Genomic DNA, 27,373 nt, shown 5'->3' on the forward strand with positions numbered 1-27,373 from the left:
CCCCATCTGCAAATTCAGGCTGAGTTTGCAGACCTCTACTGAGGGGATGGTGTGCACCTCTCTACAAGAGGCAATAGTATATTTTTGAAAGACCTGCAGCAAGGGCTTAGGTTGACCTTAAGCCATTTGTGGGGCATGAAGGCCTAAGCAGAGGTTTGGACTCTGTGGTGGCAGGATTTAAGTTAGGGGAAAATTTGAGTGGGCTGGTGAGCACCCTTGGCACCTCCCTGTTGGTGGGGAATAGGGGTCTGTCAGGAGCAGCTGGCTGCTGTACAGCCCAGAGGACAGACACCCTGGTGGGGAACCCCTGGACAAGCCAGTCTCCCCCCGCTGCTGTACGGCTGGGTGAGGGAGCTTTAAAGGGGTGAACTACTTCGCCTGGCCAGTCCAGGTCCCAGCCATACGATGGATGGCTCACACTCGGGGCAGCAACTGTCTTGCCCAGACAGGTCAGAGTGGAGGTCCAGAAGTGACTCCAGGGCCTGACCTGCACCACTAGTTAGGCCCTTGCCGTAATTGATGTTTGCATGATGTAACTTTAATAAAGCAGCCCATTTTAGAACCCAGTTGTGTCTGCCTGAGGTGGCAAAAGCATAATGGTGGCCTTTCATCCCAAATCATTAGAACACCAAGCATTAAGTTTCATGGCAGAGGGTTATAGCCAGTTTGATGTAGTGGTTAAGAGAGGCAGGACTCTAAACTGGAGAACCAGGTTTGATTCCCACTCCTCTGTTTGAAGCCAGCTGGGTGACCTTGGGTAAGTCACAGCTATCTTAGAGTTCTCTCAGCCCCACCCACCTCACAGGTGATTGTTGTGGCGATAATAATAACATACTTTATAAACCGCTCTGAGTGGGTGTTAAGTTGTCCTGGAGGGCAGTATATAAATTAAATGTTGTTGTTGTCGTCGTCCCTAGGATCATCTTCTGATGCTTCCCTCAGTACCAAACAGGAGTGGAACTAACTGAGCCACAAAGCCTTTTACATGCCATCCCTTGGCTTGTTTTTCTTACTGTGATTTGTTCTTATTGACTTTTTTTTGTCTTGCTTAGTTTTCTTTTATTGTTTATTTGTGAACAACCTTGAGTCACTTTAGAGAGGCAGCGTATAAATTTTCTAAATAAATACAGTCAATCAAAGACATGTGATCCATAAGATACCAGGGTCAAAAGTACCAAGTAGAAGAAACAATGTAACTGAATTTAAAAGGTATATTCACTGAATGATAATGGTATATTTTAATCAGCCCTTGATGTACTCTACTCGGTATATATATGGAGATGAAGGGATTTTATATTGTACTGGCATTTATCCTACAGCAGAATTTGAATGCCTTCTCCAGTCTATTCCCTTATGAACCTATCTGACCAACATGGTCATCTTCTGAAGCCCTGCTTTAAGTGCTTCCATGTTCTGAGATTAAGTGAGTAGCAGCAACCCAGGAAAAGGCATTGTCTGTCATTGCACCAAAACTCTGGAATTCTTTCCCAGGGAGACTTGCTTGTTCCTTTCTGTTGCTACATTCCGCCAGTGGGTGGAAACTGTTTTTCTTTCATTTAGCATTCCCTCAATGATTCCTTCTTCCTGCCCTGTGTTTTAATTGTTGTTTTTGTGTTTTTGTATTTTAGCTTTGGTTTTAATTGTTTTAATATATTTTGCTACTTTAATAGTTTTTAAAATGTGATTTAATTATGTATGTTTTTTAAATATGCTATGTGCCTTGATGAGGGTAGAAAGATGGGGTATAAATTCTGTAAACAAACAAACAAACAAGGTGCCTTCCTCTGAAACAAAACCCCCTGATGTTGGAGGAAGGGTCCTTAGATTGGAGGAAGGCTTCATGCTTGGCTGAGAGAAGTAGAAAGATACAGGCCACTATTGGTTAATATTTTTTAACTTTTGGATTTTTCTGCAAATCTGGAGGTTCTCTGAAGTTGTTAGAAACATCTCCCCTTTCTATACCTGTACTCATTTTGTGAATTAATGGAGTAATCTGGTTATTTAATATTCACATCTTCATCTGAGCACTCATAATTTTTCTTCTCTGTATCTGTCTGATCTTAATTTGTTAATAAACTTTGAATGAAAATAAACTCAGTCTGGATTGCAAGTTTATGCTTATATATATGCCTGGTTCATTAACATTGTTTGTAATGGAGCATGCAATCATAAACTTTTTTACAGCAGTAATCAAATGAGAAACATCATCAGATTTGCAAAGTACTACATCTCAATTGGAAAGATTGGCCAAAACAGTAAAGAAATTACAGATCCTAAACTGGCTTTGACAGTTTTGAAGTGCTGCAATTAAAACATAATGTTTCAACCTAAATTGTTTAAGGCATCAATGATATGTATACACTAAATAAGCAACAAATACTAAAAGTGGCAGGGTTCAAATTAATCACTAAAGCTGCAAAATACTAAACTCTTGAGATTAAATAAAGATGATTTTGGTTAACTAGTAACACTCCCAGGCACATGATTAAATAGTCTAAGTTAACAATGCCTGTAAAATTTAATAGGTAAAATAAAGGAACAAGACAAATTCCAAAAGGGTAGCTGTGTTATTCTGCTGCCTAAAATAATAACAATGATGCTTGCAGCGCCTTAAGCTAATGAATTGATCGTGTTATAAGTAGAGATGGGCACGATCCGCATTACGATCGAAAAAAAACCACGATAATGGTGATTGCGCGATCGGGACCTGGCAGATCATGCTCGGACACAGCCAATGACCCAGCGGTCAGGAGTGGGGCTGGATCAGGGCTTGATCGGGGGGGTTGTGCTTGGATCGGAAAGCCAGACACTCATGCGCCAGCAATCTATTCCCCTGGCAATGGAGCCAGGGGAATGCCTGAGCTGTGTTTCCCCTCCTTCTGTCACCCTGGAAACCCGAATGGAAGCCCACCTTTCCTTGATCAGCAGGGCTTCCTTCCAACCACGGAGCAGCAAAGCAGTCACCAGCTGGGAGAAGACACCCAGGGGACGGAGGGGGAAGGGGGTGTTCTGTAGCCATGGGCACTCCAATCTCATCCCTGCAAACCCTGATAGGCAGCTCTGACGGCCAAACACAGACAGCCAAACACAAACACAGATGCCGCCGGTATCAGCCACCATTCCTGTATCGCTGGGAACAGCAGGGCGCCCCTCTGCTTTTGCCTCCACGATCCACGATCCACGGATTGCAAACGGGAGATGACCGGTATGGATCGTTAATTCGGGATCATCACCAGCGCCAATCCACGATAAGCTTGATCAGTATTTTTTTTGGATTGTGCCCACCTCTAGTTATAAGTAGACATGGGCACGAACAGCAGTACGAATGAAAAAAACCCCACAAACAGGACGCTCGGCTGCTCGTGAATGGGCCATTCGTGAGGCGCCACTTCAGCTGAACAGGTGGTCGTCGCAAGCCTCGTTTGTTGCGCTCAGCCACCATTCGGGAAGCCAGACACTCAGGGGCCTTCAATCAATTGCCTCAGCAACAGAGGGAGGGACTGCTTGAACTCTGTCTGCACTCCCTCTATCTCCCCGGACACCCCAATCAAAACCCAACTTAGCCTGATGGGCAGGTCTTCCTTCCAAGTGTGGAGCTGCAAAATCGGTTACAATCAGTAACGTGGGAGCAGACACCAGGGGGGAGGGAGGGAGGAAGGAGGGGGGTGTTCTGTGGCCATGGGAACTCCAATCTCATCCCTGCAAACCCTGTTAGGCAGTTCTGACTGCCAACTACAGACCTCCGGCATTTCTCAATGAGTCCTCAGCTTATAAAAGGGCACTGCACTCCCAGTTCTGGCTTTCACTTTCAGCAAGCAGTGGAGTGGGACAGAGCTGTTGATAGCCTTTTGGGAGAGAGAGAGAGGGAGAGCGCATTGGAGCTGGGCTTTTTTCTGTGTGTGGTGGGTGGGATAGGGAGCTATCCCCTCTGGTTCCAGGCTGCTGCCAGGCCCTGGGGCCAAGCTCAGTGGGCACCTCGGCTGAGGGCTCACCCTGATTATTACTGCCTGATCTGATCAGGTATGTGGGAGTTCTGAGCTAGGGCTTTAGCCCCAGCCTCTGGTTCCAGGGCTGCTGCCAGGCTCTGAGGCCAAGCTCTGTGGGCACCTTGGCTGAGGGTTCACACTGATTATTATTAGTATCAATATCAGTGCCTGATCTGGTGGTCAGGCTTCTGTGTGTGCTGGGCTAGGGCTCTAGCCCCAGCCTCTGGTTCCAGGGCTGCTGCCAGGCTCTGGGGCCAACCTCAGTGGGCACCTTGGTTGAGGGCTCACACTGACTATCATCATCATCATCATCATCATCATCATCATCATCATCATCATCAGTGCTTGATCTGGTGGTCAGGCTTCTGGGTGTGCTGGGCTAGGGCTCTAGCCTCAACCTCCGGTTCCAGGGCTGCTGCCAGGCCCTGGGGCCAAGCTCAGTGGGCAACTCGGCTGAGGTCTCACCCTGACTAGTATTATTATCAGTATCAGTGCCTTATCTGGGCCGTTTCCAGACGGCCCCCCGCCTCGCGAAACGTCGCGCATCGTCGCGCGTCGTTGCGCAGAAAACGCGAAATATCGCGTTTTCTCGCGCTAGTTTTGCGCGACGTCGCGCAAAACTCGCGCAAGAAAACGCGATATTTCCCGTTTTCTGCGCAACGACGCGCGATGACGCGCGACGTTTCGCGAGGCGGGGGGCCGTCTGGAAACGGCCCTGGTCAGGCTTCTGGGTGTGCTGGGCTAGGGCTCTAGCTCCAGCCTCTGGTTCCAGGGCTGCTGCCAGGCTCTGGGGACAAGCTGGTTGGGCACCTCGGCTGAGGGCTCACAGTGTTTTCTCCTTTTCTGTTCTCCTTAATTCTAGCTTGGTGGCACAATGAGTCTTTATGTTGTGTTGGCTGCCAAGGGTGGCTGTGTGGTGAAGTGTGATGGCAGTCCTCTTGGTTAACTTGTGGAAAGCAGTAATGGGTGTGGCTCGGGGGCAGCAGAGAGTACTCCCACTCCCCCATATTCACCTGTGAGGGCTGTGGAGGAGGCCAAAGAGGTCTTTCCGCTGGGGGGAGAGGATCTCTCTCAACATTTTGAGGAGGAGGTGGGTGACAGATCCCTGAAGGAATGGTTTGTGTTTTATGAAACATCCCTCCCGTCCCCATCCCAGGAATGAGTCCCTCGACTTCTGTCCTTTCCGCAAAAGCAGGAAAGGCTCTTAATAGTGAGTAGTGTCTGCTCAGGTTAGGTTTCTGAGTGGTGGGTAACTGCACCAGCCCCACTCAGTTCTCAGGTCTGCTTCCAGTCTGTTCCTAGTGACCTCTCCTGTCCTTTCTCTCCCATCCTTTCCATGAAGGCAGGAAGGTGGTTCATGTCTGCACATTTGATCATCACTCACACAGTCCCCCTTTTCTCCTTCTACAAACCCTTTGGAGACCTCTGCTGTCCAGTCCATCCCATGCTTTCCATGAAGGCAAGAAGGCGGTTGGTGTCTGGCGGTGCCGCCCAAACTGTTATGAGTAGTGCCCGTACTGCCTGCACAGGTGAGGTGTCTCGGAGTAGTGTGGAACTGCTTTGCCCCCCCCCTCATTTCTCGGGGCTGCTGGTTCCTCTTTCTACCTCTCCCTCTGTAGAACCACTCCGACACTTATGAAATGACCTCTCCTGTCCTGCCCATCCCCTTCTTTCCCTGAAGGCAGGTCGACGGGTCATGTCAGCCGCTGCTTTACGAGGGACTATCATGTTACTGCTGCCTCCTTGGTCATGAAGGACAGCTCGGCTGTGATTGCACATCTGCTTGTACCGTATAGGGATACAGCACGGTTGCACAGTATGGTGGCTCCCCTGTCAATGGGACTGACTGGACCCCTTTGAGCTGGGGGGGGGATGTGTCCTGCAACTCCCGTCCTTTCCACAAAGGCAGGAAGGTGGGTGATGGCAGCTGCTGCTGTTGCCCTATTTCTTCCTCTCCCTCTCTGGGGCCACTCTGACCCCTCCCAACTACCTCTCGCTTGGGAGCTTTCCAGTTCCTGGTCCATATCTCTCCCTCTCAGGTACTGCCATGAGTCCCTTCCCAACCACTTGCACCGTCGCGTCCCCTCCTTTCCATGATGGCAGGGAGGTGGTTGATGCCACCAGCCACTAATTTGGGTTCTTCCCGTCCCTCTTGCAGGATCTTCCAGGTATGGATCATTGCTCTGCTTGGATCCCCTTGTTCCCCCTCTCCCTGACCACTTCGTGTTCCCTCTTTCCTCCTTTCCCTCTCACATGCTGCCACGAGTCCCTTCCCAACCACTTGCACTTCCCCATCTCCTCCTTTCCGTGATGGCAGGGAGGTGGTTGATGCTAGCAGCCACTAATTCGGGTTCTTCCTGTCCCTCTCGCAAGATCTTCCAGGTACAGCTCATTGCTGTGGCCGGATCCCCTTGTTCCCACTCTCCCTGACCACTTTGTGTTCCCTCTTTCCTTTTGCCTCTCAGGTACTGCCACAAGTCCCTTCCCAACCACTTGCACCGCCCCGTCCCCTCCTTTCCATGATGGCAGGGAGGTGGGTGATGCCAGCAGCCGGTGATTTGAGGTCTTCCTGAACCTGTCCCCCTTTCCCCCTTGACAATTTCATGGTCCCTGTTTCTCCCTCTCCCTCTGCGGAACCACACCGACCCTTAGGGGACTTCTCTTATCTGTCCTGTCCACCCTGTCCTTTCTGCAAATGCAGGAATGTGGTTGGTTTCTCCTGGTTCCGTCTGAGCAACAGGGGCAGCTCAGCTGCTGTTGTGCATATGGTAGTGTGACACAGTGCCCTCTGCCCATTGCACTGGCTCTCCCCTCTGACCAGGTGGAATTGGTCCTGCCATGACTCACGTCCTTTTCATGAAGGCAGGATGGTGGGTCATCTTGGAGCCAGTCTCTGCTTCAACACTGCAGGGGTGTCCAATGCTTCATGCATGTCCAGCTGGTGTGCTTTGTCCGGACTGTACACCACATGAGGAGCGGACAACACTGTAGGCCCCGATGCCGTAAAGTATTCCATCTGGTGAACATACGTCGGTGTCTGACCTTCCATGTTGTGTGTTTGTGTGCACGAGGCCTCCACATACACCAACTTGTCTTGCTGGAGGATTTTCTTAGCAGATTGTCGCTGGGTCATTTTGGTCTGTGGTGGCCAACGACATCACCCACCTATTATACCTTCCAGAAGGCACCCTCCAGGAGGCCTTGCAGGCAGGCACATAGGGGGTGCTGCCAGCAAGCTGCGAGGCTCCCTCGCCCCTGACATGGGAGGTGACCCACCACTGCCTCCCCAAACCTGCCAGGCCTGGTGGCCGCAGTCATCAACCGCCTTGCTACGTGAGCAGATAAGTGTCCTCCCACCTGGAGGCCTGGTGAGTGGGCACATGGGGGTGCCACCTGCAAGCGCCCAGACCCCCTGCCCCCAAGAGGGGAGGCAGCCCACCACCACCTACCCGAGCCTGCCAGGCCTGGCGGTTGCAGTCATCAACCACCTAGCTGCGTGAGCGGATAAGTGTCCTCCCACCTGGAGGCCTGGCTGGTGGGCACATGAGGGGTACTGCCATTGAGCAGCCAGACCCCCTGCCCTCAAGAGGGGAGGCTGCCTTCCATTGCCTCCCTGAGCCCACCAGGCCTGGCAGCTGTAGTCATAATCCACCTTGCTGCATTAGCGGATAACTGTCTGCCCACCTGGAGGCCTGGTGGGTGGCACATGGGGGGGCCACCAGAGAGTGGCCAGACCCCCTGCTCCCAAGAGGGAAGGTGGCCTGCCACCACCTCCCTGAGCTTGCTAGGCCCGGTGGCCTCAGGCCTCACCCACCTTGCCGCATGAACGGATAAGTGTCCTCCCACCCGGAGGCCTGGCGGGCGGGCACATGGAGGTGCTGCCAGTGAGCGGCCAGACCTCCCAACCCCAAGAGTGGAGGCAGCCCACCACCACCTCCCTGAGCCCGCCAGGCCTGGTGGCCGCAGTCATCAAACACCTTGCTTTGTGAGCAAATAAGAGTCCTCTGGCCCAGAGGCCTGGTGGGCAGGCACATGGAGGGTGCCGCTGGCCAACCCCCCCCCCCATGAGAGGGGAGATGGCCTATCTTCAGTTCCACCACATGGGGCTAAAGTGAACTGGAGAGGGTGACTTCATTTGTATTGAATGGGAGTTTCCTGGGGGCGTTGAATTCGGGAATGTATAACTCCGAGATCCATACTGCAATCTTGACCAAACTTGGTTGATGGCTGGATAAGAGCCTGCTGCACATTCCTTGTGAATATAGGCTCTCTAAGTGCTAATGGGGCAGCTCTAGTGCCAATGAACACCAAACACCAAACACGTTTATTAATGTGACCTGTTCGGTTCCATTCATCTGTTCATGTTCGTCGTCGGGAATGAACACCGAACAGCCTGTTCGAGTTTTCCCCCCCTTTCGTGCTCATATCTAGTTATAAGCTTTGTGACCTAAAGTCCATTTTCCACATACCTTGTCCTTTTGATGTCAAAAAGTTTGATTTCTCAGACCATTGTTCATGATGGATATACAAACAGTGGAAACATTCTAGCTATCATCAAAAACACACCATATGGTCCAATGTCCTGTACTGAACCACATAAAGACTACTGGTGGTGGAGGATAATAAAAGGAGTCTGCAAAATGAGGAGAGAATAGGTGGAACCATTACTCCTTCTTAAGAAAATGTAAGTGCCCTGAAGTTTTTAAAAATATTGTTGGAGTTAGCCCGTTGTCTAAATCTAAATAAATAAATGCACAACCAGGTCCTGAGATACAATCACACCTGTGTCAGTCTTTCAGACAGGAGCAAACACCTGTATAATTTACTCTAAGTATCTCTAAAAAAACAGTTCTCACCTGGAAAAGTAAATAGAAGGTTGACAGAGCTTGTCAGATAACAAGCAGTCACCTTCTACAAGATAATCCCCAGTAAGGAAACGAGAGAACATCACTGGTTGTGAAATATAACACAGTTTAAATGTCTTCAGTGCATCATCTGAAGTCTACAGCCTTTGTGGAAAGATAACAATTCCTCATAAGCCTTCAGAAAAAGTAGGCCTTGTTTACATATGGTCCCCCATAACCAGAAGCAATTAATTATCCCATCTCTTAGCCCAAAGGTTCTTGAAGTAAAGGGTTCTTGTTACCCTCATTCTCCATGGGCAAAACCAAAGTTAGCAGATGAACCTTTTGCCTTCACTGACTTTTATCTGCCATGTGGATCAGTATGGAACAGTGCTAAAAATAATGAGTCTGGATGGGGGAAAACTCACATTTAACTCAGCCATGAAGCTTGTTGAGAATTTCCATCTCTTAACCTACCTCAGAAAGTTCTTATGAGGAAAAAATAGAATTTATATATTACAGCTGTAGAAAAACCAAGTGTGGGTTGGTTGTGTCAGTGTGTTTGTGTGTGTATGTGGGGGGGGGGGTCCTAGCCTGCCTGATCCAAGCCTTGCTGCCTCAGTGATAGCCTTGGTGTTTCTCTCCTCCGTCTGGCCACCCAACTCCATGTTCACTGCATCAGTGGAAGTGGGATGGGTAGTGACGTTTGCCTCCACCTCAGCCCGCCTGATCACTGGTTTGCTATTGCTACCATGATGGCAGTGGCAGCTCTCCACTCATCTGACTCTTCATTAGGCACCTCAGTGGAAGTGGCAGAAGTGGCAGGGCATTTCCCCCACACTTGAGCCCACTTGAGCCTTGTGGCTTCTCCCGCAAAGCTTATGGCTGACTGACTTCATGTTTGCCACCTTAGTGGCAGCACTGGTTCAGCCTGGCCAAACCCTTTTAAAGTTGCCAGACTGCCTATGGATATCCAGGCCCCACCTCTGCTCCTGCTTGCCAGACCTTCAAAGGCAACAAAGACAGCAAAGTTGTGTCAAGTGCAAATGTAATATACTTTTTGGAGGGAGGGATTTAATGTACTCCTCAATTTTTTTCCAACTTTTCACATTTTTCTGCAAACCTGGGGGTTTTATAGCCAAGTGGCCTGGATTGGCAGATTTAAGTACCCACATGTTGGGACCAGTTGGTTTTTAGATATTTCAGATTTTTCTGCAAACCTGAGTCTTTTTTTAAGTTTGTAGAAAGATCTGTCTTGTTTGTTCATGGCTCCAGCCTCCAGATTTAAGTATCCACAGTTCTGCCCACGCTGATAATTAGATATATTGATGTACACACATACAGATACATGCACCAAAAATATACCGCAAGAAAATGCCTTTTTAAATTGGATTTCAAATATTACTGGAATGGAAGGTCTTTAGTTTTAACAATAAGGGTTGAGTAATATTGTTTATACTTACTATATACAACCAGATTGTGTTGAGAAGGCATTGTGGGTCAGTCATATTTTATATTAAAATTATGTGGCACTGCAATAATGCCTAATGTCTGGTTAAATTGTTCATTTTTCATTCCTCTTACTTTAAAATGAAAGCTGAGCTCCATAACTCTACTATGAATGACAGTGAAATAGGAGCTATAATACTCTCAGAAGGACTGTATTTCTGTCTAATGGTGAAATATGGTGGTGTTACAATGGTAAAATATGATAGTGTTACATATAGTTAATATTGCAGATTAACAACATGTTATTACATTATTTATGTGTTGTTTTAAGATTGTTTACTGATTAGGACATGAATGCAAATTATTGCTGCGGCTTGCATACACAAATGAGCTCTAAATCATGCTTTTTGAGGTTCCTTCTTTTACTTATACATGACTCTGTAGATGTGCTTCTGAGACTTCTTGTCTTGCTGTGTCAAATGTTGCATATACTTTTATGCTAATAACCTTCTTCAGATATTCAAGATTTCATATGTTGTACTAATCTAGAAGTGAGTGGAAATGCCCTCTGATGTACTTACATCTAGATGATTTACAACTGGTTTCTCAATGCAACACCTTATCCTCCCCTCCCTGTAACTTTGGATCTGTAAAGTGATTGCACACTTCATCTGATGAAAGCTTCTGCTAGAATGAATTTTATTTGTCTAAAGTGCCACTGGACATCTGTTTTATTTTGCTGCAAGAGACTAATATGACTATCTTCTGGAATTATCCTGCTGTATGTGTACAGCATGTGAAATTTTGAAAGCTTTAACATGGCTTTTGATGCAGTCATATACAGTGTATTCTGTTTTGCATAGGTTGATTTATGTGATTCTTGCTCAGGCTTGATGGATTTCATATGTTGCTGCTAAATTGTGGTTAGTGTATGTGCATTGCATTTGGCATTTATTCTGTTACATGCCATCTTTATTGCACAGTCATTTTCAGTGAGTCAGATTCCATTCTGCTTCCCATGATCTCTAGAGTTCCGCACGTGCAAGAGAGTAATGGGATGCAGAATCAAATTTTGTCAGTCTTTCCCCTGAGTTTTTCCCTTGCGGACATACCATTCTCTTTTTCGGCCATTTTTTAAAAAATTAAACAAGTGGGGTAGTAATGCTGGAACATTCCTTCTAATTTGTAAATTCTGAATCTAAAAAACTCTGCCCAAATCTTCTTGACTAACACACAGGAAAGTTTACAGAGAAGGATCATAGCACTGCATCCACCTCTCTGAAAAAGTCTGTGGAAACCTCTCTCTCTCTCTCTCTTCAGCTCTTCAAATTCCTTTTGTGCTTTTTAAAAATTAAACAAGTAGGGTAGTAATGCTAAAACATTACTACACTAATATTTCTCCTCATTTCTAAATTCTTAATCTAAAAAACTCATCGTGGCTGGCACACAGGGAAGTTTTCAGAGAAGGATTGTAGCTCTGTATCCTCTTCTCTTAGTCAGCTATGGAAACTGCTGCCTCCCTCCCCACCTTTCCACACATGTCTTTATTTTTTCCTTCTCTTTGGTATTAGGAAAAGCCTGAAACAAGCCCCAAGCAAATGAGCATCCAATCCCCACCCCCTTAGGGGAGAGTCGCAACACTGTGAGACATTCCTGCATTCTACTCCTTTAAGCACAATATGTGTCCCATTCCCTGATGACAACCCACATTTCCTACTGATCACTTCTTGGGTTTCCTCCCCCCCCCCCGCTTTCTTTACAACTGGGGCTCATGTTTGAAAATAAATAACTGGTGGGCATGAGACTGCTCAATCAGCAAATACGGGGAGAAGGGGTTGGTGGTAAACAAACTGGGCTCCAATATTGCGTGTGTGTTACTACACACACTCTGAAATTAAAAAAATACACCAACTCCAGCCCCCATAAAAGGAGACTTGAAACAGATGCTTCTCAAGTCATCTGGAATAAGAAAGCAGACACCAAGGGCATGCAGTGCAGAATGCTAGGAGTCCAAGCTGATTCAGCACTTCTTAGTGTGAATACTCAGTAGTGTGCTCTTAAAGTGTGCCATGAGGAATGGGCCTTTGTTTCTTATTTTTTGGTGAATTTGGTCCATTTTCCTGCTTGTTTTTTGTTATCCTCGCTCTCTACTGTTAGAATGAGTTAATACATTGGCTTGGGCTTTTTGAATGTATGGGTCTGCTTTCATCTCAGGCCTGTTTTCAAAACAACAGAAAGGCCTGTTTTTCCTGCAACTGACTGCCAAGATTGAGACAATGTTGTTTACTCTGGACAGAACTGAAACGTCCAAGAGTCTGAAAGCATGTTTGGCTGGGCAAAAGTTGAAATGACAGAAAGACGACTACTGGAAACAACCTGAGGAGAATAGGGAGTCCAGATCAATGAAAATGCTTTGCTTTTTGTTGTTTAAATAAATACATTTTAATTAGTTCTGGTGAAATAAAGCAAGCAAGCAAGAAAATACTTTTAAAGGCATAATCTCAATATACAATGTAGGACTGATTAAACAGTATAACATGACAAGTCAGAATTCAGTAGTGCATATAAAGAAGCCTGGGTCAGGGTCCAAGGAGATGAAGGCAGCCTCAGAAATGTGAAAGGGTAGGAGAAGAACCTTGCTAAGAGAATGTAATGAGGCAAAGTATGACTCTTTCATAGGAATAAAACGTTTACTATTTAGGGAGAAATCCCATTCATATTTGAAAGCACATTAATACTAAAGGGTTAATGATTGAAGTAATTTATAGAGAAGGGAGAAATTATAAATAGCTAGAATAAAATGTGATCTTGCAAGACAAACAGTGAGAAAACATACAGCACTCACTCTGTTTGGAATCCCTGCTTTGTAATCATACTTCCTTTGGGAATGTGTTTGAGCTACAGATAATGTGTCCCCTGCATATTTCCTAGGTATTTATATTACTAGCTAATAGACTTGAGTGTACAAAAAGGGGATAGCTCTCATATTTTTGAGATGCCTTCTCAACAGGCTTGGATAAAAGTCAAGGAGAGTCTTGAGTTAGGTTAGGTTTCTGAAATGACCTAAGTGGAACTTTGATTGAGACATACGTGTGGGGTTTCCATGTTTTTATGCAAAGAATGTATGTTACATTTCAACATGTCTTTTGGGAGGAGCCATGTAGCTTTGGTGCATGTAGCTTTGTTGTGGGAAAATTTAGAGTTTGATGATATGCTTGTTAAGCTGAGTCCATGAGAAGTGGATCTGGAATTAAAGTATAAAAAAGAGGAGAATTGCTGGCATGGGCAAAAAGGAGATCTCTTTTTCCTTCAACCTCTATCTCTCATTTTTCCATCTAGGTACCTTCTCCATCCGTACTGAACAAATGCAAAGCTTGCTGATTTGGAGATCCTCCAATGTAGCTGATCTTTGAGCAGCTTCTCTCTGACATTGTAGCTCTCTCTCTCCCCCATCTTGACTGGTATATTATTGCTTATAACTAGACATGGGCACAAACAGCATTACGAACAGAAAAAACCAACGAGCAGCCTAATCTGCTGTTCTCAAGCAAGCTGTTTGTGAGGCCCCATCCTAAATGAACAGGTGGTCGTTGCAAGCCTTGTTTCGTTGCCTTCGGCAGCTGTTCGGCAAGCCAGACAGTCTGGCACCTGCAATCAATCCCCTTGGCAACCGGAGGCAGGGAGGGACTGAACTCTGTCTGAACTCCTTCTGGCTTTCCTTCTGGCTTTAACCCTTCAAAGTACTTCCAGCAGAGAGTCCCGTTTTTGCCACTGTGAAGAGAAAATGACAGCCAATGGGGAGACGCATGGATCATGCCGTTCCTGAGGTGCAATCTCTCTGAAACTTGGGGGGGTCTTCAGAGGACAGTGAGGACTATGTCCCCTGCAAATTTGGTGGGTATTAAACATGGGGGAGGTCAGTTTGTGGGGTGTTTAAAGGGCCCTGCCCCTTGCATATAGCAGGAAAGCAGGAGGCACCGGAGCATGTGTTGAAATGGTATTCATGCACACACCCTGTAGGCCTCAATGATGTTCTTCCAGTTCAAAATGCTATTTTTGGGACAATTTTGCCTCCACTGAGACTCATGTCTGTTTTTCAACCACAAGTGACATCATCAGAACCTTCAGAGCATGTACAAGGACAATGGATTGCCGCCCCCCCCATATGTCTGCAACACAACCCCCTACCCCCTGTTTTGGAGGTAAGAGAGGCTGGCAACCCTAACAGATCTAGTACTAGGCCAGGCCCAATTATATTTTTGGAATGGCTTAATATCAAGGAAGCTGATAAATTTTGAAAAGTCTCTCATGTGAATATTTGTTGATCCTATATATTAATACAGTTCCATAAAACTACATATGACTTCATGTCCAATTCTCTTTTCCCTGGAAGTATAATTTTTCTTACATAGGATTCAGAGATTCTCTTTTATGGGAGTGCCCACCAGCTTAATGAAGCATTGCCTACAGTAACACCAGACAGTGATCCTAAATATAAATTACCCTAAGGTCTCATGTTTAACTTGAACAAGCAAGGGCCTTATATGTGTACCATTTGAGTAATAGCAACTGGCTCATGGAGACTGGGTGGGGGGTGGGGGGGACAAACCTGGAAGGGACATTATTGTGCTGACCCAAGTTTCAGGATTTACCTACACTCTATGGTTTTACCATGGTTTCTCCACAATGCTGATTTTCCCACACACCCCTCACTTTCCTATCAAGTGGTGGCAAGGATGAGAGTCTGCTTGTGAGACCTAGCAGCCCTAATCAAAAGAAACCCTGTGTAGATGCTGCTATTGGCTGATCACTATCTTTAATCACAGAATAAATCTTTCCTTTTTCAAGTTTGTATTTGTTAGAGATGGGTATAATACAGCCACGTGTAGAATGGGAAGGGAGAGAAAAAGAGTGAGAAAGAGAGAGACAAATCAATGTACATGTCACACTCTCCTCTAAACCTAGTATATGAAGGGTATCATAGGACTATCTCTCTGACACCCATCCCTTCCTCTGCACTTAGTTCATTGTTTGCATGCTGTACCATTTCAGGGACTGTGAAGTAAAACTGTATTTGTTAAACCTTCTTTTGGTAAGACCCACATTTTGGTTGGTCCAAAAAGGTAAATTCCTATCCTTCAAGAGCCCTAGAAACATGGATGCCAAAGGACTAAGCAGTTGGTCATCCTGGTCAAAATTGTTACTTGAACTTGGAGAGACTTTCTGGATTAGCTTGCTTCATGAACCTGGAATGGGGAAAAGGGAGGTGGGGAACCTGGCCTTTTCTCCTATATGCATGTCCAATGGTCACTCTGTAGGCTGACCAGAGACACTTTTGTTTTGATAATGTTTAGGTTTTACCTCAGGTGGTGGCAGGAGGAAACCTACCAAACTTTTATCTGTTAGGTCCAAAGAGGGTTGGGGTGAAAGCTGAAAACACAGCTTGAGTCACAGAAACACAGGGGTCTCCACAGAGCAGGCTTATCTCACTCATGCTCAGCAGACTTGACCTAGAGTCTCTCTACACAAGACATCTTACACAGGGATGCTCAAGTGACTTACTTTCTGTGTGGTCTTATATTCAAGTGGACTGTCTCCCTAGCAGTGCATGTGTATCCACAGTGGGAGAATAAGTGTAAGATTTTTCACTTGACCGCCCCTATGTAAGATGTCTTGTGTAGACAGACTCCTAATGTATTTATAACTGTGTTGACCATCAGATTTTGGATGCAGCATGTTGCAAAAGAAAAACTGATGAATAGATGCTACTATATATAACCAAACAAGTGTAATTATTTAAATTTGTTTCACTTGCACATAATAGAATCATAAGATAACAAGGGAAATTAATTCATTTTGTGTTCTTTAGTATGAAGCAATTCCCTTTTTGCTTCTGGAACCTCCATTTATCTCTCAAGCTAGGTCTCTTGCCAGTCATTCCCCATGCTAGGAGAATCTTTTTCTAGTACAAGTGTGTTTGTCTGACTATGATGAAGTGTGAATGATATTTGCCTGTCACTCCTTTCCTCTCATTCTCTTTATCACGGCAGCTTTCTGCATCTTCCCTGGAGCAGAAAGAAAGCATTTCTCTTTGATTCCCCCCTTCTTTGTTTGTTTTTGTTCCATTTATTTTCATTTATACCACTCTCTACTCTGCCATAAGAAATGGAGTGCCGGAGGAGAGACAGTAGCATCAATTGTGTAGAGCAGTAGATAATTGAAAGGGTTCAGGTGGGAAGTCAACAGCACCCCAGGGGCTGAAGTCATGTGGCCTAATGAAAGCCAGAGCTGGATTGTGGCAGCTCCTAGGAGAGAGATCTGCATTGCTCTTTGTCATAGTTCTCTTTGTTAGTAACTGTTTGATCTCCTTGCCATACAAATGAGAGCTGGCAGATTGGAATGTCTGGAAGCCTGGGCAGGCAGAAGAAACCACTGAGTTCTTCTTGCCCCCTCCCCCGTGAACCTGGCAAGCAGCAAAGGCACTGCCTGCAAAGAAATACAGCTATTGAAATCCTGAGACTGCTTTTAGCTCTCAAGAGTTGAAAACTATACATTTAAATTTAGGATTGTTTTGAATTTCTTGTCCTTTCTGAAATTTCCAGCTTCAATTTTGTTCCTTCATTATACAAATGAACCTCAGCATATATTTATGTGTATTATAGAATACAATCCTGTACAGAATAGAAATGTAAGAATGAAAAGAGGAGAACTGAAACCTTGACACAAATGGGAAAGAAATAGGGAGAACATATACTTATATACCTAATTTCAAGATGTAATCCTAAAAATATTTACTTGGAATTGGGTCCTACTGAACCCAGTGAGATTTGGTTGTGTAAATTGGGATTAGGTTGCTGGATTTCATATTCTGGTTTAAGAGGAAGCCAGCAGAATTTACAGTTCTGTTAAACCTAAAGATGCCCACTGCCAAATCCAATTAATAGCCAGTCTGCCAATAATTAAAAAGAACTATTTGGTTTCTAGATTATCAATGCCAGTTCTGGATTTTGGAGAATATGGCCACCTGTTCAAAAATTGTTATTGGTTGTTGTTATTTCAAGATCTTTGTCTATAACAGGAGAAAACAAGTGGGGAACCAACAAACTATCACACTTTATGCATTTTGTATCTACATGTCTGTGAGACTGTCACATCCTACACATTTTTTCATATATATATTTTGACATATGAAATCATTTTCTGAACTCTTTCTGCAGGGGTATGAATATACCTTATATAACTTAGAATGTATATCAGTCCTTCCTTCTTTCCCACCTTCCTTCTTTCCTTCCTTTTTGGAGTTCGATAATATAGGTGTAATTTATAACCTCTGAAAATATTTTTTGAACTTAGGAGTTGCAGTATTTACTTGGAAAATTCATAGCACAATGTCTGGTTGGGTTTTGGATTGTGATATGTGGTATGTGGACTTTTTAAAGGTTTCTCACAATTTTGGATTACATGTAATAGTGCTAAAATGAAAAGGCTTCCAAATGTATGCATCATGGCATCTCAAAGTATAACCAAGAAACTGAATATTTTGGGGGTTACCCAGTATATGTTTGCTAAAGAGCAGGGAGTTGCCATGATCATTCTGCCTTCATTTTGTGGCCTCAGTCTCTATCCCTCTTCAAACTATGACCAGCCAATCTGTCCTGCCATCTGAGAAAAATCTTGGCTACGCCCACCTAAGGAGTTGTCAGAAGGTGTGTACAAAAGATAAAGGAAGCTACACTGGGTAAGATAAAGGCAGGGGTGGCCATTATAGCATAACTAAATTGTAAACATGGAGTATAATGGCCAGCTAGTTCTGCCAGAAGAAAGTAGACTTGGCACAAAGGACAAGCCTAGAGAAATGAGTTAATAGCTCTGTGGCTATTATTTAAAGACAGGAGCCCCCAATCTTGTTGAGCCTGTGGGCACTTTTGTAATTTTGAGGAAGGGTAGTGGGTACCACTACAAAATACTTGCCATCCAGACAATCAGAAAATGACTGCCATTGGGTATTGGGGCCAATCACAAAATACTGGGAGGTTGCAAGTCAAATATTCTCTTATGGAAACAGCTGTTTTTGAATTGGTACTCCCTGCAGACCCAAGTTGCCCCTAGGATCTTCTGAAGCACATTCTACTCCAATACAGTGGACAACAGCCAGGACTGGGTCTTTATTTGGAGGAAGAGATGCTTTTTTAAGCAAATGGAAGACAGGAAACCCAGTGGAAGACAGCATGAAATCCACTGGCAACCCTAGGCAGAATCACTGTTCTGAGAAGTTAGTCCAAAGTATAATGGCTTGATGCTCATGCTTGATCTTAGCAGAAAAGATCTCTAGCGACTGCAGCTTGTAACTGAAGGAGAGTATTCCAAGGAATGCCCTCCTGTCAGGCACACATCTTCCCTTCCTCAAGCTTTCCCCATTCCTCCCTCTACATTAATCCATAGGCTTACTACCTCCACCTCTCTGCTTTCCTGAGAAAATGAAATTTTCATCTTGATTATTCCTGACCCCTATAAAAAGAGCAGCACTACAGTATTCTAGCTCATGCTTAGCTTTGCAATTACGTCTGTGTATCAGTCCTGATCCATGTATTGTACTCTCTCTGGCTTGTTATAGGTCCAAGATCCATTTGGATTATCAGATACCTGCATATCCTAGACCATCTCTGATGACACCCCCATGCAGATCTGACTAGATAATTGTCTGGAGTCTGCCTCCACTTTCCTGGATGTACTCAAGAAGAGTACAGGTGTGTCTCACCCCAGGTGGTGGCATGGAAAAATATATGAATGTTGAGACTGAGTACAGGTATCTGTACTACAACATATTTGAATATAATTTTGAATGCATACTTGCTAAATTTTTCTCTCTGTTCTCAGTCCAACCGTGTATTGGAGCCTTGTCATTTTATTAAAAAGTTCTTTAAAATAAAGCATGGTTTGGGGCATAGTCCCTTGTAGTAGGCATTACCTCTCCAAGTGCTGACCTTGCATAGCTTCCAAGATCTGATGAGATCAAGCTGTACCGTACTGCCTTCCCTCATCCAAGGGAAGGCAGTGGAACCTTAAAAATCATGAAAGAAGAGCCCTTCATTAAAAACTGCAGCCAGCATCATGGAGAAACTGAGTTCACTGCTCCAGTGAGTCTCTTCTTGCCTACTATTCATTGATAGAAACTATCCCATTCTTCTGAACAGAAGCTCTCCATCAGGGATTCACCCTCTTGCTCTCACTGTTGCACCATCTTCTCCATCTCCTTCTCAGACTACCTCCTGATCTCTTTCTTCATCAGGTGATATATCATATGAAAAATGAGCTGTGGTGCTTCAGTGGGGTTTTTGGGGAGCCACTGTTGGGTCATATGCACAAAAGTCAGCTCCTGCATGTGTTGTGCTGAAAATCAGCAGCACTGCTGTATCATGATGTTCCCAACAGTGCTCAAGACATGCTCAGAGTACCCACTGCCTGAAGGCAGGCCAGGTAATTTACTGCTACATAGGTCCTCTTACCATCCCAGCAGGAAAAGGATGGTGAAACTGGTGCTTACCTTGTTCCTCCTGGCATGCCTCTTGCATGCGCACAGTCCTGCATAGGTGCGATGATGTCATTTCCAGGAAGTGATGCCATCACACAAGATGGGGGAGTATGCACACTTTGCAGCTGGCTGATTTGGGTCCCAAACAGACCCAATTTGGGGCTCAAATCGGCCCGCTGCACAGCACAGGAGCTCTCTCTGGGTGGCGTAATGATATCAGTAATGTCGTTGTGCTGGTCCCAGGAGGATGCCCAGAAGGCCTGTTCCCTACCTTTCCACCTTCTGGCCAGGTAAGTGGTGGCAGGTGGTGAAAAGTGGGAGTGGGGACCCCCTGCCCCCACAAGGGGAATGAGATCCCTACTGCTACAGTATACTATGAGGCCCAGTAGATGGTAGTCTTCCCATTCCTGCTTAGTAGCCAAAGCTGCTTGGGAGAGTTGCTCCTGCTGTATTACTTCCATGGAGTAACCTGCCACGCTGGCTAGTTTCACCCACCAATGCTTAGTGTCCTCCTTCTGTTCCAGCATGGTGATGATGTTGTTGTCAGATGGATGTACCTGTGCTGACAATGAGGTACTCTCCTCCACCTCCATCCATCCCACAGTGCCCCTAGTCCTTTGGTACTCCTCCATTGTCTCCTAGACCACTTCATCTTCTATGGCATGCAGGCTGAGCAGGGCAGTAGCTTTGCTGATAGTCAGGTTAGTGTTGGGGAGGGGAGACATATCACAGTTCAACAATGCATGGCAGGTGCAGCATTCATGCTCATGGGAGAGCGACTTCATGCACTTAATACTAACAAGGCCTTTCTGGGCTGCACACATCATGACAAAAACCCCAGCAATGGTGACAGCATAATTGTAGAGAAGCACACTCCATTCACTATAGGAACAATAATTTGGCAAGGTACCTTTCTGATTCTAGCAATAACCTACACCATTCTGTGGACATCTGTTGGGAAAATATACCTGGCAAATGAGTCTCCGAATCTGAGCTCCAAGTATGAGGCAGTCCAATATGTGATATCACGCCTCACAGCTATCAGTTGCTTGCTGTATCCAGCCAAACTCCCAGACTGTGCCTGCTTGACTGCCTGATCGCCTTCTCCAGTATGGACTTTATAACCACCAACACTGGCAAACCATTGCTTAGTGCTGCAGATTCCATGCACAGTTGTTGTTGCTGATATTAAAGGGACACAGGATTGCTTTCAGCTGGCTCAGCATGGACTGATTGGGTGACAAGTGAAAATCCTGAGGGTGCTCAAAGTATGCCTGCAGAGGCTGCTGTTATTTAAACAGTCACTTTATCTTTGTTCCACACAACCCATGGATTGAATGTTCCCAGCCAGTTAAGACACACAGAGAGTTCTGTGAGTGAGTGTACAACTACAATGTTTAATTAAACGGAGAAGAAGACAGATGCACAGAAAGTTAAAAGCACCTCTATGCCAGTTGCTCTTCTGAGGCTCCAACGGCTGTGTAGGACCTTTTGTACCTTCTGGTTCATTACAATATTGATGACCACATTGGTCCATACAAGCGACCACCCTAATGACCTGGCAGCCTTACGTTGGCAGATCAGTTCTGGACATCATTACAATATGCATCTTTCCCAATTAACATTGCTTATCATTTCAGAAATATTGTTTATAATTTCAAAGAACATCTCATTCTTCCCCTGTCATTTTCCCATCCAGAAAGTTGCCAGTTTATAATTGTTTATAGGCAAATGGATTTTTAAAATGTCTTTTTAAATATGTCTTTATAGAAGCTCTATTTAGCATTTGAAACATTTGCGCTTGAGTGGGCTCATACTACTGGTCCCACTTCTGGATGTCTGCAAATAAAATGTGCAAGTAAGGCTTTGTAGGTGAGATTAATTTTTAATGCATATTCTGCCCATGCATGAAGCCTAGGTGCATATGGCTCCATTCAGGCATTTGTATGCATGGTCTCTGGGGTGGGAGCAGCTGGTACAGTCCTGCCCCAGTGTAAGCATATAGAGTTGTGTACACTTTGAAGGACTATAACTCCTGGTTTTAATGAGGATATATTCTATATCCAGGGGGAGTATTTAAATTGACTCATTCAAATGTAAATGAAAATGCACTGATATGTTTTTGAGTGCTGTGAAAAGGATGCTCAACAGTTAAGAGGTTTCTGAATAAATCTTGGACATGCAATTAAAGGAACAGTGATCTTGAAATTATGAAAATATGTTTTGTCATTATCATAACCTTACTTACAGCTGAAATGTTGGGGTGAGCATCATTAACACACATGTATCAAATTGTGTATATAAATATATTGCTGTGTTTGCACTTCAAAGTGCTCTAGAGTTTTTTTTAATGTTTTAAAGCACATTGTGTGCTCCAACTACACTCTCAATAAAATTTGTCATAATGTTGACCACTTTTTTATTCTTATGTCTGCTTAAAGAACATACATACATCTGTTGAATTTTTTCTCTTGTCTGTAAGACATCTGTCTTTTACCATAGTCCTCTTGTTAATTCCATTTGAAATACAGCAAGTGAAATATTATAGGTACCTTCTCTTCTTCAGTTTTATCATCATATATATTTTTTTTATAAAACTGGGTCCAGGCAGCTGTTCTGCTGCTGAAAAAGGATGGAGGTATTCCCTTTGACCACAGAAATTTTGTTGGGATTCAAGAGACCTGCATGTACAAAAAGCCCATGTGGGATGGAGGTGTAGTAAGGAAAGTAATTGAATAAGATTGAATTAAAAAACTGGCTGGATCCAACCTGTAGTACTGTTGTCTGGATGTAAGCTACATATATTGTACAGAATTGGTATGTCTTGGATTCTTCATTTTTTCTTCATTGGAGAAAAATTTGGCAAATATGAGCTGTAGGATCCACCTTAGCAGAAGCAGTAGTTAATTTTTACTATCTGTCTGACAATAGAGACTTGATTTTTCTTTTGTTATCTATTCTATTTTATTAATGTTCTATTTTACTCAGCACATTTCTGCCCAAATAGTTGCATGGGTGGTTTTGTACTCATCTCCCTCAGCAAACTGGAGCCATCAAACACTGGCAGTGGTGTAAAAAAATGGCTGCTTTGTGCAGTGCAGCCAACGAGAGGGATGAGAGTAGGGTTGCTGACTCTGGGTTAAGAATTTCCTGGACATTTGGGAATGGAATCTAGGGAGGGTGAGGTTTGAGGAGGGGAAGCACCTCTGCTGGGTCTTGCCATAGGGTCCACCCTCCAAAGCAGCCATTTTCTGCAGAGGAACTGATTTATGTGGTCTGGAGACCGGTTGTAATTCTGAGAGATGTTTAGTTCCCACCTGGAGGGTGGCAATCCTAGCCGAGAATGGGAGAGTATTTGAAGCTGATCCTTGCACATTTGGCATCCCCTTTTTTTCTGCAGAGCTCCTCACATTTCCCTTCGTGTGGCAACAGTGTGGAATTACCTAGCTGCTTGGCTAACAGATCTTTTTTTTTTTTTTTGCTTCACATATATTGTTGTGGGGCTAGGTTATATAAAGTGGCCTGACCCTGATGGGTTGGTAACTGAGCTTGGCATCATTTGTGTGGGTTAGATGCTTGTTGCTCAATTAGATTCGCAAGTGCCCTGAGGCATCCAGGGATGGGGGAAGGCACTCATACAAAAACAAGAGTATAAGACGAGCCTGTTGGATAAGACCAGTCTCCGGAATGGCACAGTGGCCAACCAGTGACTCTGGAGGGCCAACAACATAGTATGGAGGCCAAGATCTTCCCCTGATGCTTCCTCCTGGAACTGGAATTCAGAGGTTTCCTGCCTCTGAATGTGGAGGCTTCCTTGAGTCCTCATGGCCTGTCGTCCATGAATCTGTCAAATCCCCTTTTAAAGCCGTCTATGCCTGTAGCCATCACTACATCCTCTGGCAGCAAATTCCAAATTTCAATCACTTTCTGAATGAAGAAATACATCCTTTTGTCCTTCCTGAATCCACTGTGCATCAACTTCATTGTATGTCACGAGTTCTAGTATGTTGGGAGATGGCAAAAAAGTTTTTTCTGTCCATGCTCTCTACCCTGAGCATAATTTTATACATCTCTATCATATCTTTCCTTATACCCCTTATTTATCTTAGTTGCCCTCTTCTGTACTTTTTCTAGCTCTGCAATATCCTTTTTGAGATACAGTAAACAGAATTGCACACAGTATTCAAATGAGACCACCCCATAAATCTATACAGGGGACTTAGAATATTGGCCATTTTATTTTTGATTCCTTTCCTAATAATCCCAAGCATAGAGTTTTTCTTTTCAACCCCTGAGGCGCACAGAGTTGACATTTTCATTGAGCTACTCACTATGACCCCAAAGTCTCTTTCCCTCAAAGTCTTAGCAATTTCAGTCCCCACTATCATCTACTTGAAGGGCCTTTTTTGTTCCAGTGTGCACTACATTGAACTTCATTTGCCACATGGTTGTGCATTCATCCAATTTGTGGAACTCATCCAATTTGTGGAGCTCTTCACAGTCAGCCCTTGTTTTCATCATTCTGAATAATTCGGTGTCATTTATAAAGTTGGTCCCTGCACTGTTCACTCTCAGTTCCAGATCATTTATGAACAAAATTAAATGGTACCAACCCCAGTACTGATCATTGTGGTACCTGACTACTTTATATCTTTCCGCTGAGATAACACGAAATCAGCCACTGCTAGTTGCATAGCAACAGAGGGCTGGAGCATTGGTGCTGCACATCAGTGCTTTTACCTTTGCACTGAATACAGTATGGGGTGATGAGTTTCTTAGGGAAGCCACACAGTGGAGGAAGTGAGTTTAATTATTTGCACAGATCAGATTATACTTAACAAACCCCAGTTTAACAAATGCTTTTTGTTTGGCATCTTCATTTTAGGGTCTGCTATGTATGGTTATAATACTTTAAGTTCAAGTGAACTTGTACTTGTTTTTCTTAGCACTCTTTTTCTTTGTTCCTGCCTTTTGGTGGGTCATGGGAACTATAATTTATATAGCTATATTGCTCTCTCACACCACCCACCTCACAGGGTGATTATTGTTGTGGGGATAATGATGACATACTTTGTAAACTGCTCTGAGTGGGCATTAAGTTGTCCTGAAGGGCGGTATATAAATCGAACATTGTTGTTGTTGTTGTTGTTGTTGTTGTTATGGACTCGTTATAGATTTTTTCCTCCTCTTTAATATTATAGCTATACAATGTTTTCTTCAGTTTTTCTTCAAAATATTGTAGTACCTCCTACATTTTGTTAGTAATTATTTTCTGTATTACAATATATTTAAAATTTTGATTTAGTATGTATCAGCTTTTCTGAAATTTTACTGACTGGAATACTTGCATTTGGACTTTTTAAAATGGCCCTCTAAGCCTATTTATGTTTGTTCATATTAGAAGAAAAAAAATCTGGATTGTATCCATGCCTGAAAATGGAATCTTACCTGAGGTCTGGATAAAAACATGAGACCAAGTTGCAATGCTCCACAAAGTTCAGTGGTGGTTTATACCCAAGTAAGCATGCCTAGTAAAATGCATGCTTAATTCTACCTGCATGATTTATTTATGTAAATCCCTTTCTTCTTCCACTGTCCCTGTAAATCATCCCCAGAAAAGTAAAAAATCCCCCAACCACCCCTTCTTCCAACTCAATGAATACCAGCATATCAAGTAGTGGGGGTGCATAAGTGGTGGGGGTAGCTATAGTAGGACATGGGAATGAACCAACCCACTCTCATCAACATTTTGCCGGAATGAGGGAGGAAAGATAGTTGAGGTGGGGACATGGATGGGCTTCTGGAAAAACAGACCCTGGGAGAAGCATGGCATAGGAAAATCACAGCAGCCACGCAGGTTGCACCCATTCCCATCACAGTATGTGCCTGGACTATGCCAATCCTTTTTCTCATAGTGAACATTTTGTTTTTATGTGGAGGCAGGAGAAAGGCTGAAGACAATTCCTCACTTTGCCTATTCTCTTGACCTCCAGATTACCCTTGAAGACCCACAGGAGTCTGTAGATCTCAGACTGAAAACCACTGGTCTATTTTAGAAATATTCATGACACTTTTGTCTGTGTTCAGCTAGTCCACATATGAACATCAACTTTAATAATAGGTGGAGTAACTTTTGATGGATGGAATTGGACCATTTTTTATGAAGGTAAAATTGTGTTTCTAATCAAATCTTGCTTATTTTACAATATCTTTAAAATAACTATATATTTTTAAAACCTCATGGACTTGGTGAAATGTCATTGCTATGATATTCATAATCCCTGTCTCCAAAGGTCACTTTGTAATAAATGATATCTCAGTAGTGAAGGTAAGGAAATATACCAGCATTATTTAGAGAAGCCAGTATAAATTAGTTTTAATTTCATGCTATGCTGGCAATCACATTCATGTCTCACAATAAGTGCATGCTAGTCTATGGATCATCTGGGGCTTTTGATACAGCCCTAAACTGCTTTTTAAAAATGTTTTAGGGAATCAGAGCTAAAATCTGGGAGCATGGCCATTGCATTCCCAATGATCTGATATGGATTATTTTTATACTAATGAAAACTATGATATTAGCTCTTATTTTACTAAATATATTACTTACCAAACCTAGCAATGATATAAATGAATGTTTCCATAAAAGCAACCCACATTATTCTCATTGCAGAAGAACTGATGACAAAGATTTGTGCTCACAAAAACTCCTAAAGACATTGCTATCAATATATGTAATTCTGAACACGGCCAAATCTGAGAATAGCACCATAACAGACAAGACAGATCTTTCTACAAACCTGAACCCCCCCCCACTCATATTTGCATAAAAATCTGAAATAAAAAATACATTGGGGGTTACCTCCCCCCCATAATAGAAGTAGCACTTATAGCGTTAAGAAACAAGTGCTCTCTGGGGCTGTTGCCAGGCAACTGCACAGTATTGCCAGTTTTACAGCTCTATTTCTGTCAGTAAGCAGGGGGAGGGGGTACAAGATGCTTTCCATTGAAGTTTTGGCCTTTGAGGAACTCATTGGGCCAGGTCCACCAGCAATCCCAGGGTGACCTGCTGCAACCTGACTTGCATGACTCACACTATGAAAGCCAGTGCAGTGTACTGATTAGAGTTTCATACCATGATCTGGGAGACCCAAGTTCAAAGCCCCACTCTGCCATGGAATCTTACTTGGTGAATTTGGACCAGTCACACACTCTCAGCCTAATGTACCTCACAGGATTGTTGAGAGGATAAAATGGAGGAGGAAAGCACAAGATAAGTTGCTTTGGGTCCCCATAGTGGAAAAGGTGGTATATAAATGAAGTAAATAAAAAAAATAAAAAGTAAGTAAATAAATAAAATAGCGGTATAGACAAAAGATAGGTATGAAGGAGAGAAAGAGGTAAGAAAAGGGGATGATATGGAAGCTGCTAGGAGGAGGAAAAGAAGGAATAGTGTTAGAGGGGGATAGAGGGGAAAGTGAGGTATCTCCCTCAAGTTATTGCAGGTTCCTCACTGCCAAATCGGTGGCATTACACAGCTTAGGTGGCATTACACAACTTAG

Source organism: Eublepharis macularius, chromosome 8 (assembly GCF_028583425.1).
Source record: "Eublepharis macularius isolate TG4126 chromosome 8, MPM_Emac_v1.0, whole genome shotgun sequence".
NCBI lineage: Eukaryota > Metazoa > Chordata > Lepidosauria > Squamata > Eublepharidae > Eublepharis > Eublepharis macularius.